The sequence below is a fragment of the Corapipo altera genome, unplaced genomic scaffold (assembly GCF_003945725.1).
Source record: "Corapipo altera isolate COAL_440 unplaced genomic scaffold, ASM394572v1 191, whole genome shotgun sequence".
Lineage (NCBI taxonomy): Eukaryota > Metazoa > Chordata > Aves > Passeriformes > Pipridae > Corapipo > Corapipo altera.
Genome location: NW_020885097.1, coordinates 37,038 through 55,272, shown reverse-complemented (window position 1 = coordinate 55,272; position 18,235 = coordinate 37,038). Strand labels below are relative to the sequence as shown.

Genomic DNA, 18,235 nt, shown 5'->3' with positions numbered 1-18,235 from the left:
TTTCCTTTTCCTTTCCCCTTCCCATTTCCTTTTCCTTTCCCCTTCCCATTTCCTTTTCCTTTCCCTTTCCCTTTCCATTTCCATTTCCCTTCCTATTTCCCTTTCCCTTTCCTTTTCTTTCCACGTGATTCTGCTGATTTATTGATTTATTCCTCCCCTGAACAAGCAGCAGCCAGAGTCCTACAGCTGGTACCCATTTGATGCTGTGCTGTTTGACTCTGTAGTTCCCCAAATCCATGATTTTAATGTAAACACAGAAGTAAAAATGACGTAGGAGCCTCATTTATATTGGAAAAAAAACCCCAAAACCAAAAACCAAGAAGTGTGAGGGAATCATTATTTTCCCCATGCCTTGCTTTGAATTCCTTGACACGGGAACAAGGGGATAAGATAAGAGAACAGATCCCTCTAAACGCAGATCTGATACCGAGCTCCTTTGTCGGTGCTGTGTAAAACAAGCAGGGAAAAACGAGGGCAGGAGCTGTTCTCCAGGAGCTGGATCTTCATCCGGATCTGCAGAGCTGAATCTGTGAAACTCAGTCCGAAAGACTGCTCAGAGACATTTATTTCTCTTTAAGCAGCAAGGTATTTGTTCATTTAACGTTGGGAGCGAGCCAGCTTGCGCTGGACAAACTTACTCCACTTGCAAGTGCAAAACTAAGCCATTTTATACACTTTAGATCCATGGTGACATCATTTATTAGACATATTAATAAGCAGGCTGGTCTCTGGGTGGAGTCTTTCCAGACATGCTCAGTCTTCTACTGTGGGGGTCTTCTCCTCAATCCTTCATCCCTCTGGTGGTCACCATGGACGTCTTCCTCAATTTGACCTCTTCAATCAGGTGACCTGAATTCTTCAAGCTTGCAAAATCCTGGCTCTGGGCCTTCTAGATCTTATTCAAACATCTGGTTTTCCTAATTTATTACTGTGTGTGTACTACTCCTATTCTTTCTATACTAAGGCCTTTGGTGCAGTGAGCAGAACAGAACATGATATGAACCAGTGCTCCTAAAATGTTCTTCCAGCAACACAGGTATTGGGGTTTCTCAGCAGGCCAAGAGATCTCAGTTAACTCTTTTAGGCCTGGCTCCTGTTTCAGAGCTGCCTCTGGAACCAGCAGTGCTGGGAACCAGCAGGGAGCCGGGAGGGGAAAGCTCTTAATGTGGTTAATGGGCAATAACGAGCCTCCCTTTGTGTTTGTGTATCTGATCAGTCACTAAATGACTTTCACGTGCCTGTTGTCGGTGCTTAACTTCACTTTTCCCGAAGTAGCCCTCATTTATCCCACTTTGAGCTGCCCAGATCTTCTGTGGGATCTGCTCTTCACCGGCGCCCGGTGCTGGGCACAGCTGATCTCTTTTGGGGCCTCTGGGGAGGAGCTGCTGCAAACACACACCCTTGTTGCTGATAATCAACTGATTTGCTTTGCCGGGCTCTGTTGTGTAACAAATTATTTATGGCCTCGATCCCACGTGGTGGGATCTGCAGAACTTCCATCAGGGATGTTTTGCTGCTGCTCCAGCACAGCTTTTAGCCTAAATTCAAGGCTGCAGGAAGGTTGGAGATGTCTCACCTGGGCTTCTCCTGCTGGTGGGTTTGTCTGCCTTTGGGCTGCAGAACATGGGTCTCTTCTCCCAGGCAACTCTCAGCAAGACAAGAGGGCTCGGTCTTCAGCTGTGCCAGGGGAGGGTTAGGTTGGAGATTAGGAAGAATTTCTTTGCAGAGAGGGTGCTCAGCCCTTGGAATGGGCTGCCCAGGGAAGGGGTGGATTCTCCATCCCTGGAGGTGTTTAAGGACAGACTGGATGTGGCATCAGTGCCATGGGCTGGGAACCACGGCGGGGTTGGATCAGGGGTTGGACTGGATGATCTTGGAGGTCCCTTCCAACCCAGCTGATTCTGTGATTCTATGGTTCTATGGTGTGGTGGCCGTTGGGCACTGTGGGTCTGTGAGGGTGGATCAGAAGGGATTCCAGAGGTGGGATTTGTTCCTTCTCTGCCCTTCTGACCCATGTGCCGGGGCAGCTTCCCACAGACACCTTGTTTGTCCATCTCAGCCTGGGGGTGGAGGGTGACAGTGACTGGACATGAGCCCAGGAGGCCAAGAAGGCCAAGGAGAGCTGGCTTGGATCAGGAATAGTGTGTCCAGTGGGAAAAGGGCAGGGACTGTCCCTGTGCTGGCACTGATGGGGCACCTCCAGTGCTGGGGGCACTTCTGGGCCCTCAGCATGAGAGACACTGAGGGTCTGGAGCGTGTGCAGGGAAGGGAAGGGAGCTGGGAAGGGGCTGGAGCAGCAGGAGCAGCTGAGGGAGCTGGGGGGGCTCAGCCTGGAGCAAAGGAGGCTCAGGGGGGACCTTCTGGCTCTGCAACCCCCTGACAGGAGGGGGGAGCCAGGGGGGGTCGGGCTCTGCTCCCAGGGAACAAGGGACAGGAGGAGAGGGAACGGCCTCCAGCTGGGCCAGGGGAGGCTCAGGTGGGACAGGAGGAGGAATTTCCTCCTGGAAAGGGTGGTGAGGTCTTGGCAGGGGCTGCCCAGGGAGGTTTGGAGTGCCCAGCCCTGGAGGCCTGGCTGTGGCACTCAGTGCTCTGGGCTGGGGGACAAGGTGGGCATCAGGCACAGGGGGCACTGGATGATCTCAGAGAGCTTTTCCAACCTTAAAATTCCTATGATTTTGTCACTCTGGGAATGAGAACCACTCTAGAAAGAGTGGAGTGCTGGTTCTTCTGAATGAGGAGGAAAAGCAGCTGCTTTCCTCTTTTCTGGCACTAATTTGGGGTGAAAACTAGAAAACACTTTGTTTTCTGGTCACTTGGATCCTTTATCTTTTAATTTATATTCTCCTTTTTTCCGTGTGCTTTCCCTTTTCCATCTGCCTGTGCCAAGTTGAGCATGGTGGTTATTATGTCCTGCTTTGGGTGGGTTGTGGTGATGTGTGAAGGATGGAAAGGTGAAGGATGAAGGTGCCTTCAAATAATCCCCTTCAGGTACAAATACGCATGTGGAGGTTTTCCCAGTAAATTAAGAGGTTTAGAGGGAAAGTTCTGGAGGTAAATCCACTCCAGTTACGAACAGCAAACCCAAAAATAACATCTGGGACAGGCAAACAATTCCTTGCCTCTGTTCTTGGGAGCTTTATCAGCCCTGAGGAGACTTGTATGATGCTTTTTCAGATAATAAAAGCAATTTTCAGCCTTTTTTTATTCCTCCATCCTCAGGAGCACACACAGTTCAGGAGGGGATACTGGAGGAACAAGTGTTCAGGAGGACTCTTGACATGACTCCACAGCAGCTGTGATGTGTCCCACATTTTGCCCTGGAAGACTTTATTTCCAGTCTTTCACAGTTCTAGAAACTCTTGTATTCATCCAGTGAGCTCTGAATTGTTTATCCTGGTCTCCATTTCAAGGTTTTGAAGGAGATGCTGTTATTTTCTCCAGCAGGGAGGCAATAATATCACAGAATCCCAGGATGGGTCAGGCTGGAAGGGCCCACAGTGACTTATCTGGTCCCACAAGGGTCATCCCAGAGCACAGGGATTGTGTGCAGAGGGCTCTGGAATATCCCCAGGGAGGAGACTCCCCCCCTCTCTGGCCAATCTGCTCAGGGCTGGGTCACTGCCCAGCCAAGAAGTTCTTCCTCCTGTGCAGGTGGCACTTGCTGGGCATCAGTTCCTGCCCGTTCCTGCTGTGCCATTGCTGGGCCCCCCCGAGCAGAGCCTGGGCCATCCTCTGCCCCCTCCCTGCAGGCCCTGCCAGCCCTTGGGGAGGTCCCCTCTGGGTGTCCCCTCTGGAGGCTGAGCAGCCCCAGCTCCCTCAGAGATGCTCCATCCCTTCATCAGCTTCATCACCCTCCCCTGGACCTGCTCCAGGAGCTCCTTCCTGTCCTGAGGAGCCCCGAGCTGGACAAAGCACCCCAGATGTGCCTCCCAGGGCCGAGCAGAGGGGCAGGATCCCCTCCCTGACCTGCTGGGAATGTTCCTCCTCATGTCCCCAGGACTCACCTCTGGCTCAGGGGCAGCTTGGTGTCACCTCCTGTCAGAGGAAGGGAGGTCGAGTCTGGGTTTTGGGGGAATGTTTCCCAGGGTGTGGATTAGGACATCACCAGCTTCCCACTTCCTCAGGACCCTGGTGGACCCAGTGGGACCCAGTCTCAGGTGCATCCTTGCAAAGCTGAGCTTAGCAGTGGGGCCTAAATTAGTTGTATGGGTTTAACATCAAATTTGACTCTGACTCACTCGGATTTTAGATGATTTTTTGCAGCTGAGAGTGGGAAAAATCATGAGGAAATTTTTTCCCAGGGTGTGGATTAGGACTTCCACCAGCTTCCCACTTCCTCAGGACCCTGGTGGACCCACCCAGTGGGATGACTCTTGCTGAGGAAATTTTTTCCCAGGGTGTGGATTAGGATATCCACCAAATTCCCACTTCCTCAGGACCTCAACCAGTTCCTGGCGTGGAACCACAGGATCCCAGTGGGATGACTCCTGCTGCCTTCCAGATCCTACTGGATGCATCTCTTTGCTTGCTGTTATTTTCCAACCTTTTCCTGCTGGCAAACCACCCAGATTTGTGCCTTTTTGTTCTGCCTCAGCTCCACCAGTTCCCTAATTCCGAGAGAGAGGAGACACAACACGAAAAAGGAGTAGGAGCTAAACAGGTACTTACAGGGGGTTTGTCTTTCATCTGCTCCTGTTTGGAATTCTGCTCACTTTGTTCAGCTCCTGGCAAGTGACAAGTTGGAGATGAATGGACAAAGCTGATGTTATGTAAGGCTTTGATTATTTTCCTTGTGGGAGGAAAGTACATTTGTTCCCATCGACTTGAGCATTATTTCTGTAACGAGCACGGCATTTATCCAATTGTCATAAAAATCAGTTCCTTTCAGTAATTCCCTAATATTTATTGCAGGCACTTCCAGCAGTTATGAACAGGGAGAGATATTTGATGAAAAACACTCTGAGTTCCAGAACAACTCATTGATTTGGCTTTGGAAGTGGTGTGTGGGCAGAGGAGGCCCTGGATGTTGGGAGCTGGGGGGACATTCACGTCCTCTGGGGGGGCAGAAGAGTTTCTCCTTGTGACAGCAGGACCTTCTGTCTCATTTTCATGGAATTATGGGATATCCTGAGCTGGAAGGGATCCACAAGGAGCACCCAGTCCAACCTCCGGCCCTAGCCAGGACACCCCAGCAATCCCCCCCTGTGTCCCAGAGGATCATCCAAACCCTCCTGGAGCTCTGGCAGCCTTGGGGCCGTGCCCACTGCCCTGGGGAGCCTGGGCAGTGCCAACCACCCTCTGGGGAACAACTTCAGTTACTCTTAAACTCAAATTACACTTGATAGAAATATTTTGATTCTCATTTTTGTGGAGAACTATCACAGAGAACATCCAACAGCACGGAGAAGTTGTGGCTGCCCCATCCCTGAAGTGTTTAAACAGGTTGGACGGGGCTTGGAGCAACCTGGGCTAGTGGAAGGTGTCCCTGCCCATGGCAGGGGGTGCAATGAGATGGGTTTGAAGGTGCCTTCCAACCCAAACCATCTGGGATTCCTCCTCCACCTCCCAAGGTGGGTGTTTTAGGAGCTCTCAGTCCTGGTTTGGCTCCAGAATCGACTTCCCAGAATCCCAGAACCTGCTGAGCTGGAAGGGACCCCCAAGGCCCATCCAGTCCAACCCTCAGCCCTGCCCAGGAACATCCCCAAGAGTCCCCCCCTGTGCCCCAGAGGATCATCCAAACCCTCCTGGAACTCTGGCAGCCTTAGGGCCATTCCCACTGCCCTGGGGAGCCTGTTCCAGTGCTCCACAGGGCAAATCTTTCAGTGGAATTCCTGTTCTAGGTCAGATCTGTTGGGTCATACTAAAGAAAAAAATTAAGATAAATTCAAAGGTAAAGGCATTTTTTTAATTTGACCCACTTTTGGTTCATCTAAACAAGTTTTTCTTGGCAAAGCCTGGGAATTCAGCCAGTGGAAAATCACAGGAAAGGAACATGGATGGATATAGGGGTCAGTGCCATGAAATCTCTTGGTGGAACACCCATGGAAAAGCTCTATCAATATGGAAAAATGTGGTGAGCCCATCCCTGGAAGTGTCCAAGGCTGGGTTGGACGGGGCTTGGAGCAACCTGAGAGTGTGGAAGGTGTCAGGGGTGGAACAAGACCTTCAAGGTCCCTTCTGATCCACCCAAACCCTTCTGGGCTTGCATTTGATGATTTCCTCAATGCAACTTTGCCCAAATAACTGTAACAGAAACATTTTTTCCCATGGCATCACTCTCCAAGCACTTGTAAAACCTCTCAAAACATCCAATATTTCAGGTTTTCCTGGTGGGCAGAGCAGTTGGACACGTCGGGATCTCTGAATTTCCCTTCCTGTGGCAACCAAGGCTCGTTTGTGTCATTCCCGCTCGGTGATAAATTCCAAACAAGGAATGAAATCACATCTATAAATATGGAAAAATGTGGTGACCCCATCCCTGGAAGTGTCCAAGACTGGGTTGGACAGGGCTTGGAGCAACCTGGGCTAGTGGAAGGTGTCAGGGGTGGAACAAGATCTTCAAGGTCCCTTCTAACCCACCCAAACTGTTTTGGGCTTGGATTTGATGATTTCCTCAATGTAATTTTGCCCAAATAAATGTTTTCTGTAACAGAAACCCTTTTTCCAAAGGCATCGCTGTCCAAGCCCTTGGAAAACCTCTCAAAACATCCAATATTTCAGGTTTTCCTGGTGGGCAGAGCAGTTGGACACGTCGGGATCTCTGAATTTCCCTTTCCAGTCACAACCGAGGCTCGCTTGTGTCGTTCCCGCTCCGTAATAAATTCCAAACAAGGAATAAAATCACATCCTGCAGGGAGTGGAGAAACAGCTAATTAGTAAGAAATATTGAGCCTGAAGGATGGTCTCAGGTGCATCCTTGCAAAGCTGAGCTTAGCAGTGTGGCCTAAATTAGTTGTGTGGGTTTAACATAAAATTTGACTCCGATTCATTTGAATTTTCGATGATTTTTTGCAGCTGAGAATGGGAAAAATCATCTTTTCTGCTCTAAACAAGAGGTTTGGCAGCTCTAGAAATTCGCTGTTTGTTGCTCCGTGGCTGTTTATTTAAAATTTGATGAAATATTTATCTGCAAATATTATATTAATAATGAAATAAAAAAGGTTGTTGGGAAAGAAGGAAACGTTCTCCAGCCCAAATTAGGACTGGAATTAATGAGCTTAAAACTCAGGGAGATTTAGGGCAAGTAATTAAGAGGAAACTTTTGAACAGGTAGGGTGGTTAATCCTGGCAGGAATTTATTGACTTTATGGGATTGTCTCGTGGATGGGGAGCAAGAAAAACTCACAGAGAGCGAAAATCTTCCGGATTATAAAATTTTAACTTGGAAAACTTATCAAAAAAAGGGAATCCCCAGAGGTGAGAACAAATCCTGAGGGGGGAAAACGGCTTTATTTTGAAAGAAATCTCTTTTTTAAGCAGGGGTGAAATGACAGAGGAAATGAGTAGTTGCATTTTTCATTCCTGTTATTTACAGCACAGTTATACTTTTGATTTTCCCCTCCTCCCCCCGTGTCATGATTGAAGATTTGAGTGGAAAAAGCTGATTAATATTCAGGACAAGGGTTACATAACTCAATATATTCTCAGGCTTTTGCATTTCTTTCTTTCTTCTTTTCTGAATTAATTCTTTCTCACTTTTCTGAATTAATTCTTTCTCACTTTTCTGAATTAATTCTTTCTCCAGAGAGAAGATTTGGGGTTGATTTCAGCTGTTTGTGATGAGAGAGAGGGCAGCCTAAAAACAGGGTTAAAACTGGGTCTAACTTTTGTATTTCTGGAGGATGGGAATTAATAAATGATCTTAGAACTTTAAGACATCCAAATATACCTTGTTCCCATTGCCTTTATTTGATTTCTGAAGTAGTTTTCTACCTCCTGGTGTGTCATATCCAAGGAATTCCACATCCCTGGGCTGAAGGATTATCCTAGAGGTTGATCTGAGCCTAAAGGTTCACCCTGCCCTGTGGTGATATTTATTTATATATTTATATTTACATTTATATTTTTATATATTGTATTTATATATTTATACTTATATTTATATATTTATACATTTATTTATATATTTTTATAATTTTTATTTATATATTTATACTTACATATTTATATGTTCTATGTTTATTTATTAATTTACTTTACTCATATATTTATATATATTTTATATTTAGTTTTATAGAGAGAGTTTTCATATACAAATTATAAATTATATATATATGTGAGTATATATATATGAGAGAGGGGGGTTAATATATATATTAAGAATAGAGTTGATATATATTTATACCTTATATATAAATATACAAATATATATAAATCTATTTTATATATGAATCAGAGGGTTTGTGTGTTTATATTTTTATGCATAAATACAGAAATAGGTATATAAAAATTATTTTATATATAAAATCCCTCTCCTATATATCTATATTTATATTTTTATATAATAATTATATAATAAATATATATGATTTATATAATAAATATATATGAAAGGGGTTTATATATGTATATATAAAGAATAGAGTTTATATATATATATATATATGTGTATATATATATATTTTTAGGCACTCCAGATGAACAGTTACCACTGTATTTGTGTTTAATGGGTAATTCCCAGCTCCTTAATTCCTACTCCAGAAATTCCCCGGAAAACTCTCTTAGTTCTTTGCTAAAACAACGAAAATCTCATCCCTAAAATCCTCACTGGAGGCTGAGATTTCAATATAACAAAAAAACAACTCTGACTTTCCAGGTAATTTATCCAAATGGAGCAAGGGACGAAAAATATCTGGAAACTATTGATGGCACTTGATGAGGAAAATCAAATTTTGGGGAGGTTTTTGACATTTAACTGTGTGCAGCGACCCAGAGGGTGAATATGAAACACTGGCAACTTTTAAATCAGAACAGGAATATTTGAATTTTTTCTTATTTAATATGAAAACCACAGAGAATCTCCCGAGACGGAGCTTTTTCCTTGTTAGAAATTCCAAAAGACGCCAGAACCCGAAGCATAAACAGGGATGTTATTGGAGGAGGGGAAAAAAAATTGAGTTATTCGTACTGATTTCTTTTTGACAATTGGTCTTGGTTTCTTTTTGACAATTGGTCTTGCAGAAGGGAATTTAATCCAGCAGAGGGAAAAAACCAAAGAGGCTTCTAGACCAAAAGACTTTTGGTTTTGGAAGGAGTGACAAGGAGGGAAGGAGTGGGAAAGGGATGGGAATGTTGAACATCCGTGCTAAAAAAAATGAAAAATCAGGATAATGTGGCTTTGGATGCATCCAGGATCTGAGCAGCCCAACAATCTTGGGAGAACAGCGCTTTTTAATCCCAGATTTTGTCAGAAAATCCCAGATTTTCTCTTTTGACAAGAGAAACTTGTGCTTTGGCCACGGTGGGTTTTACTGACACGGGTTTGTCAGCACTTGGAGCTTTTTCATGGAGCTGGGATGTATATATTTCTATCTGATATATAAGTATATAAATATATATAAAACTCTTTCATATATAAACCAGAGGTTTTGTATGTTTGTATTTTTATATATAAATACAGAAATAGGTATATAAAAATATATACCTATATAAAGTAGTCAATAACCACGACAATCCCAGTTTGGAGGCAAGAAACTGGAATGGTTTATTGGATTCACAACTTCATATTTAAAGGGTTCAGGGTTTACATATTTAACAGGGGGTTTTACATATTCATGGTATTAAAATCGGGGGGGGTTCCCAAAGATGAGTTAAGAGGAAAACCCACATTAACAAACCTTGAGGGTTTTTCTCATATCCAAATTTTTGGAATCCAACACTGGGATATCCCCGGGGTGATATTTATTTATATATTTATATATTTATATATTTATAATTACATTTATATATTTTATATATTTTATTTATGTATTTATACTTACATTTATATATTTTATATATTTATTTATATATTTATATAATTTTATTCATATATTTATACTTATATATTTATATATTCTATTTTTATTTATTAATTTACTTTACTTATATATGTATATATATATTATATATAGTTTTATATATAAATATAGAGTTTTCATATACAAATTATAAATTATATATATGTGTGAGTATATATATATATGAAAGGGGGGGTTAAATATATATATATATTAAAAATAGAGTTTATATATATTTATACCTTATATATAAGTATATAAATATATATAAAACTATTTTATATATAAACCAGAGGTCTTGTATATTTATATTTTTATATATAAATACAGAAATAGGCATAGAAAAACTATTTTATATATAATATCCCTCATATATATCTATATTTATGTATCATATATAAATTATATAATAAATACATAAATATATATGAGAGGGGGGTTTTTTATATATATATATAAAGAATAGAGTTTATATATATATGTCTATATATATATTTTATATATGTCTCTATATATGTATTTTAAGGCTTTTGTTTAAACTGAGCAGTTTTTCTTTTTCTCGTATCCAAATTTTTGGAATCCAACACTGGGATATCCCTTGGGAACTCAGAGGGGGAGGACCAGCATGGAGCAAACAGATCCCGTGCTCCTGCAAAGCACATCAAAAAACCTTCAAAGCACATCAAAAATAGGTTGGAATGTGGTGGAGTTTGGGATTGTCTCGTGTTGGTGCCGTGGGAATATTTGCAGTCCCACCAGAGCAGGCGGATGCTCTGCTCCTAAATCACAGAATCCCACTGTTTTTTAGGTTGGAAGGACTTGAGGATCATCCAGTGCCACCCCCAACATCTTCCACTCTCCCAGGTTGCTTCAAGCCTTGGATACTTCCAGGATTGGAAAAGCCACAATTTCTTCTTCCCTTCCCAATTAGTAACAAGCTGATAGGTCGGATTCAAAGGGCAAATGTACAAATTGGAGGAATTACATCCACTGAGGAATTCCAGCCTCAAAGGACTGAGGAAAATCCATGAGACTCCTCACTTGTGGCATTCAGGGGTGTCCCCAAAAAGAAGATGACGAACAGAATGACAGGGAATGTTGTAGCTGGGATATAAAGGACAGGAACCAGCAGTAACTAAGTCAACACCCAACTCATGGGAAGGTAAATTGGGCTAATTAAGTTCTCCATTTAGCTCATTTTTTTTTGCCATTGGCCGTTTTAACTGCAGGAGAGTCTCTGAGTAAATACATTTCCTTTCTGCTGGCCCATCTCACTTAGGAGACTAAGTCCCAGAATTCCCCAAAACCAGGATTGCAAAGTGCAGCATTCCAAGTGTCAGATCAGTTGGATTGGCACAGGATAGAACTCATTCTGCCCATGAAAGCTGCTGTGGTGCATCGGGGGGGTTTGTTACCTGCTTATTCCTTTTGCTCTACAAATCCTCAAATTCCCAATGTTTGACTTTGTGGCTGGAATTGCCTCATAAAACGGAGCCTTTGGAAGGTGATCCACAAATCTGCTGCTTTCTCCGTGCTCCCTCCTGGCAGATTTGATTTCCCTCTCCGTTATCCTTATTCAGATGTGTTGTTAACGTGGAGTTTGGAAAACCATCTCCCCCGTGGAGATGAAAATGGCACCAGCAGGGATGTGGAATTAGAGCTCCATCGTCCTGGTGCACAGTCAGGATTCCTGATGGAGCCAGGCCAGAGGATCTGGACTCATTCCTGCAGTCACTGAGATGGTGGGAAAGCCAGGGGAGATCTTTGTTGGATGTTTTTCTGGAGAACCTCTTTCTTTGCCTTTGAAAAAAACCATGTTATGGGTTAAAATCCCTGAAGGTGAGAGGAGCCTGGCAAGGGGCATCAGCAGGAATCACAGAATCCTTTAGGTTGGAAAAGCCCTCGGAGATCATGGAGTCCAACCACCCCCAGCACTGCCAAGGCCACCACTGCCCCATGTCCCCAAGTGCCACATCCACAGGGCTTGGAAATCCCTCCAGGGATGGGGGCTCCACCCTGTGTCAGGGATGGAAAACCCTTTCCATGAGGAATTTTTCCCTAATATCCATTTTAAACTTCTCCTGGCACAGCTAGAGGCCATTCCCTCTCCTCCTGTCCCTTGTTCCCTGGGAGCAGAGCCCAAAATCCCCTGGCTCCAACCTCCTTCCAAGGAATTTTAGGGATCCAGAAGGTCCCCCCTGAGCCTCCTTTGCTCCAGGCTGAGCCCCCCCAGCTCCCTCAGCTGCTCCTGCTGCTCCAGCCCCTTCCCAGCTCCCTTCCCTTCCCTGCACACGCTCCAGCCCCTCCATGACCTTCACTCTGAGTGTCCCAGAAGTGCCCCCAGGATGTGGAAGTGCCCCCAGCATGGGGAGAACAAAGAAAACAGAGGGTTGTGCGTCTCTGTCAGTGATTTAACAGGACATGGACCTTCCACCTGTCTGAGGGAGTATTTGGGGCCCATCATCTCCCTGGAAATCACCCCAGTCTTTCCCAAACACCAGTGGCACACATTGGTGTGACAGCAGGTCCTCGCTGTGGACACCAAAATCCCCTCCTGGGGAGGGTTTTCACAGGCTGGAGGCTGCACAGGCAGCTGTCCTGAGGAAAGCAAATCCCTCCTAACAGGATTTCTGCCGCTCTCCTTCTCACATTCAGAAGTTCTCCATGCAGTGAAAGGGAAATTTCACACCTTTCATCCATTATTGGCTTGATAAATATTCCGGAGAGTAAACAAAGAGGAGAGATATTCTACTTTTCTTTCAAGAGGAATTGTTATTTCCAGGCAGTTCAGACCCTGAAAACGTATTCAAACCCTTCACAATGGATACACATCTCTTGCAATTGATACCTATTTCACAAAATTGACTCGTATTTCTCACAATTGATTCCCATTTCTCACAATTGATTCCCATTTCTCACAATTGATTCCCATTTCTCACTTTTCCAGGCTGAGCTGCAGCTGCTGCTCCATTAATCCACGTTCTTATCGATAAAGGCACTTTTATCCCTGTTTTAATTGACTGTTTCTCTCAATATGTGGCAGTTTATCCAGATTTATTTCATCATTCAGATTTATTATCAGCAGAATTTATCCTTTTTTGCTCTCTGTAACAGGTGATATTCTGTCTCTCTCCTCCTTTCCCTGCCCATGGCAGGGCTGGATTGTAAAGAAGGGGCAGGGGCACAAGCGATGCCCCTTCTTTGTTGGGATGACACAACCTGGGGCTGATTTTTGCAATGAATGAAAGTTATTTTTATTTTTGGGGGCCCTGCTTTGCCCTGGAGAGGCCACAGTTTCTTCTGTACCTTGTTTTATCAGAGTGATTCTGATGGGTTTGGGGTTGAACATGAAATCACGCCGAGAAGTTTCGCTGGTGAAGAACTTGCTCTTCATGGAATGATCCATCAGATGTGTTTTCCTCGTTGTCTTGGGTGCCCTCAACACCCACTGTTGTATTTTGACAGTTATGGAGGGGAAACAGAGACATTTCTAAATATCTCCTCTGTTTAAATCCTTGGTGGTCTCAAAAGAGGCACTGTTGGCTTTAATTATCTTTTCCAAGCCGAGTTCTGTGACTCTGAACCCCCAAAACCAAACACAGGATCATGGAATGGTTTGGGTTGGAAAAGACCTTCAAGATCATTGAGTCCAACTGTGAACCCAGCACTGCCAGAGCTCCACACCCTGCCCTGCTGGAGGGAGTTCTAGTTGTAAAATCTTGTGTTGTGTCTGGAAAACCCCTCTCACACTGGGGTGAGTTGTGGGAGGGGGGCTTGGACTCAGAAACCCATTTGCTGCCCAGAGTGGAGGCAGCTCAGAGGAGGGGATGTTCAAAAGGGGCAGCTGACACTGGGGCCTTCGTTTTGTGCCACTGTACTTTTCAGCTGAGAATCCCAAAATGGTTTGGGTTGGAAGGGACCTTAAAATTCATCTTGTTCCACCCCTTTCTATGGGCAGGGACACCTTCCACTAGTCCACATCCAACCTGGCCTTGGACACTTCCAGGGATCCAGGGGCAGCCACAGCTTCTCTGGGCAACCTGGGCCAGGGCCTCCCCACCCTCCCAGCCAACAATTCCTTCCCAAGATCCCATCTAACTCTGGCAGTGGGAAGCCATTCCCTGTGTCCTGTCCCTCCATCCCTTGTCCCCAGTCCCTCTCCAGCTCTCCTGGAGCCCCTTTAGGCCCTGCAAGGGGCTCTCAGCTCTCCCTGGAGCCTTCTCTTCTCCGGGGGAACCCCCCAGCTCTCCCAGCCTGGCTCCATCAGACAGTTTTAAATCTCACTTTAAGCAGTTTAGGGAGGTTTTGTGGTTGTATTCCTGCTTTTTCCAGTGTCTCTTCTTTCCTCATGTGTTCAGATCAGCCAAAAATATCCCAAATCCAGTCACCCCTTGGTCGATTGTTGTACGTCCCAGTCAGGACTGGATTAGTTTGCTCTTGGTAGGAATGTTCATTTATGGATTATGCAGTTCTTGGCTTATCCAGAGAGGAGCTGTGGCTGTCCATGGATCCCTGGAAGTGTCCAAGGCCAGGTTGGAGCAACCTGGGCTGGTGGAAGGTCTCCCTGCCCATGGAAAGGAGTCAGAGCAAGATGAGCTTTAAGATCCCTTCCAACTCACACCACTCTACAATTCTCTGACCCAGTGCATGTGTGGTGATTGTATTTTCTGCGTTTTATTTTTAGGGAGCCTCACATTTCATTAAGGGCAGCAGATACATTTTTGGCAGCCTGGGCTTTGTTTTGTTTTGCAGTTGAACGATGGTGTGTTCAGAATCACAGGCAGAGCTGTCATAGCCCCCAGCTCATTAGATGATCTAATAAGATGTTTTCAGCCAGCTCTCTTGTCAAAGCAAAGACTGGCAGGGGATTAAAGTGTCACAAAAGCTTTAGAAGCTGATTTCTGAGTTGGCTTTGCTTGGGTTTGTTTTGGTTTTTTGGTTTTTGTGTTGTTGTTTTTTTTGTTTTCAGTGCTGTTCCAGAGGGACTCTCACCAAACCACAGGGTGATAGTTGGGACATTTGCAGGAGGGATCAAAGATATGTGTTTTTAACATGCTGCTGTATTTGATTTGGGTTGGAAGGGACATTAAATCTTGTTCCATCCCACCCCCTGCCGTGAGCAGGGACACCTCCCACTATCCCTGGTTGCTCCAACCTGGCCTTGGACACTTCCAGGGATCCAGGGGCAGCCACAGCTTCTATTCCAGGGCATCCTCAATCTCACTCTAAAAATATATTCCTGATCTCTACTCTAAATAGACCCTTTTTAGTTTAAGGCCACCCCCCATGGAGCCACCAAAGGCTCCAGGATAACAGAAATAAAATCTGGGTGTGAGGGGCGGGAAGTCAAATTCAAAGCACAGGACAGTCCCTGAGGAGGACAACGAGCAGCACAGCAGCCTTTTGCTTCAATCCTCAGCTTATATTTTATTTAATCGAGGTGCTTTCCAGCTGTGGCTGCTCTCAGGGAATGCTGTGACTCCACTGCTCTCCACCTGTGTCCTCCCGGAGTGAATGAAGCTGGGCTGGCTCCTCAACCTTCCCATCACTGAGGGCATTATTGGCATCTTGAGGCCTTCTCCAGCAACCTTTTCTTTTTTTTTTTTTCCAATTAAAAGGGGTGGAATCCCCATCCCTGGAGGGGTTTCCAAGCCCTGTGGATGTGGCACTTGGGGACAGGGAGCAGTGGTGGCCTTGGCAGTGCTGGGGGATGGTTGGACTCGATGCCACAGGCACCAAACACCTCAGTTCTCCACCTTTTCCCATTTCTCTTCCACCCTTAAATGTTTGATAAACACAGGACAACTAATTCAGGGTCAAACCACCCCAAACTGCTCGTTCTGCCTCAGCTGAGGAGACTTTGTCCTGCTCTTGCTGCTCAGGAGCCCCTGGGAAGGCTCCAGAGCTGCCTGGACTGAGAATTTGCTCTCATAAATTCCCATTTTCCCCCTGTCCTGCTGCTCTGTCTCAGAGCTGTTCTCTTCTGGCCCTAATCTTTTCTTTTTCTTTCTTTCTATTTTCCTTTAAACTTGCCAGAAGTTGTCTTTGTAACCTGGGAGACAATTTGCCCTCCGGCACTGAGCTATTCCCTCTCATTTTCCAGGGCTCTAATGGAGTCCCAGGCTGAGCTGTCTCCAGAGTTTCAATCCCTGACCCCAAATTTTAAAGGATTGACCTTGGCTGCTTAAAAATAGGGCCGGTTCAGTCAGCTCCAGAGCCTCTGATGTTTGTGATGGGTCCCAGGCTCTAAAGGAGATGAAAGCCTAACCTGGCCCAAAGGTACATGCATAATTTAACTTAATGCTATGACTTTTTTTGCAAAGAAAACAAGCCCAAAGTCTCCCAAGGCCAGAGAAAGAAAGAAATTCGGGGGGGGGGGTGGGGGGTCTATTGGTAATTCTTTGCTGCAGATCAACCAAAGCAAACCCCATTTGGTCACAAAGTGACCTTGTCCACCAGAGAAATAAAGCACAGAGGTGAGAAACTGGTGCTTGTCTCAAACCAAATGAAAGTTGCTGCAAACACCACCCAGAGCAGCAGCAAAATGGTTTTTTTTCTGCATTGTTTCAAGTCCATACACTTGTTTTATGTTCACATTTCTGTCTTCCCTGCTCTCCTCTAAACATCTCTTTGCCTCCCCCTGTCCAAGTGAAAAATGCTTTTTGTGGCAGCCCCTTGGGCAGGAATGGAAAAGCTTCTTACTCAGGGTCTCTACCTCCTCTCTCTACCTGTTTTTCCGTGTTTATCCCTGTTTCTGTTTCCATTTGAGGTGGGAACATCCTTCCCCATCACTTTTGAGATCTTGGATGGCATCTCCAGCTCCCTGGCAGGAGGATGGAGCCACGTGGGGATCGGGCTCTGCTCCCAGGGAACAAGGGACAGGACCAGAGGAAACGGCCCCAAAGTTGCACCAGGGGAGGTTTAGGTTGGATATCAGGGAAAATTTCCTCCTGGAAAGGGTTTTCCAGCCCTGGCACAGGGTGGAGTCCCCATCCCTGCAGGGATTTCAAAGCCCTATGGATGTGGCACTTGGGGACAGGGGGCAGTGGTGGGGGAAAGTTTGGGTTCAATATCTCAGAGGGCTTTTCCAACCCCAACAATTCTGGCAACAGCTCAGCCCAAGGAGAACAAAAACCAGGGAATCCATTGTTTTCCTTGGGCTTTGAACAGTCTCACTGATAAAATCTGTGTCTTCCCTTCAGTTTGCCCCTGTCCATGTTCCCTCCCTGGATGTTTGAGTGTCCTTGTAGGCCTCTGGAAGGGTGGGGAGGCCCTGGAATAGAATTCCCAGAGAAGCTGTGGCTGCCCCTGGATCCCTGGGAGTGTCCAAGGCCAGGTTGGAGCAACCTGGGCTGGTGGAAGGTGTCCCTGCTTGTGATGGTCTTTAAGGTCCCTTCCAACTCAACCCATTCCATGATTTTATCCCCTGGAATTGCTTGTACTCTGTATATAAAGCTTTTTCTTTAACTATAAATTTTCTACCAGTAAGTAGAGGAAGATCCAGAAATGAAATCTAGTTTTTAAATCACTTGGACAACTGACATATGGCTGTGACCTGGTTCATTCTCAGAGACCTTTAAATGGAGCTGGGATAAAATCTGTTTTTTCCAGCCCAGAGCTGAGTGATGGGAAAATACTGGAGCTGAATTCCAGGGACATCAGGCCACAGCAGCTGCTTGAAATTGTCCCTTGTGCTGGTGAGCCCCTTGGCTCTCAGGACACATCCAGTTGTGGGCTCAGGTGTCCCAGCATATCCCATCCATCTAAACCACAGAATCCTTTAGGTTGGAAAAGATCTTTAAGAGCATCGAGTCCAACCATCCCCAGCACTGCCAAGGCCACCACTGCCCCCTGTCCCCAAGTGCCACATCCATAGGGCTTTGAAATCCCTCCAGGGATGGGGACTCCACCACTGTGCCATGGCTGGATAAGTATTTCAGCCACACCCAAACAAAAAATGGTGACAAATGAAGGATTGTTTCCAGAGGATTTTATGGTTGGTGACTCCCATTCTGCATCCACGTGGTCTGGTTGGATCCAACCCTAGGAATGGCATCTCCCTCAGCCTATTTCAAACCTCCCCAAGTGTTTAATATCCATTTTGTGCTGATGATTTGGGGTGTGGACTCCTCTGTACCATTAATTTCCTTCTTGGCAACATAGAATCATAGAATCCCAGAATCAGCTGGGTTGGAAGGGACCTCTGAGATCATCCAGTCCAACCCTTGATCCAACCC

The 18,235-nt window shown here is 45.4% G+C and overlaps 1 protein-coding gene across 1 annotated transcript in view; it reads left to right on the top strand.

Annotated features, from left to right (window-relative positions):
- LOC113960223 (MAM domain-containing glycosylphosphatidylinositol anchor protein 2) overlaps positions 1 to 18,235 on the top strand; it is a gene marked incomplete at its 3' end in the record, with an annotated part of 214,775 nt that overhangs the window by 162,814 nt on the left and 33,726 nt on the right. The gene's annotated exons all lie outside the window — the stretch shown is intronic.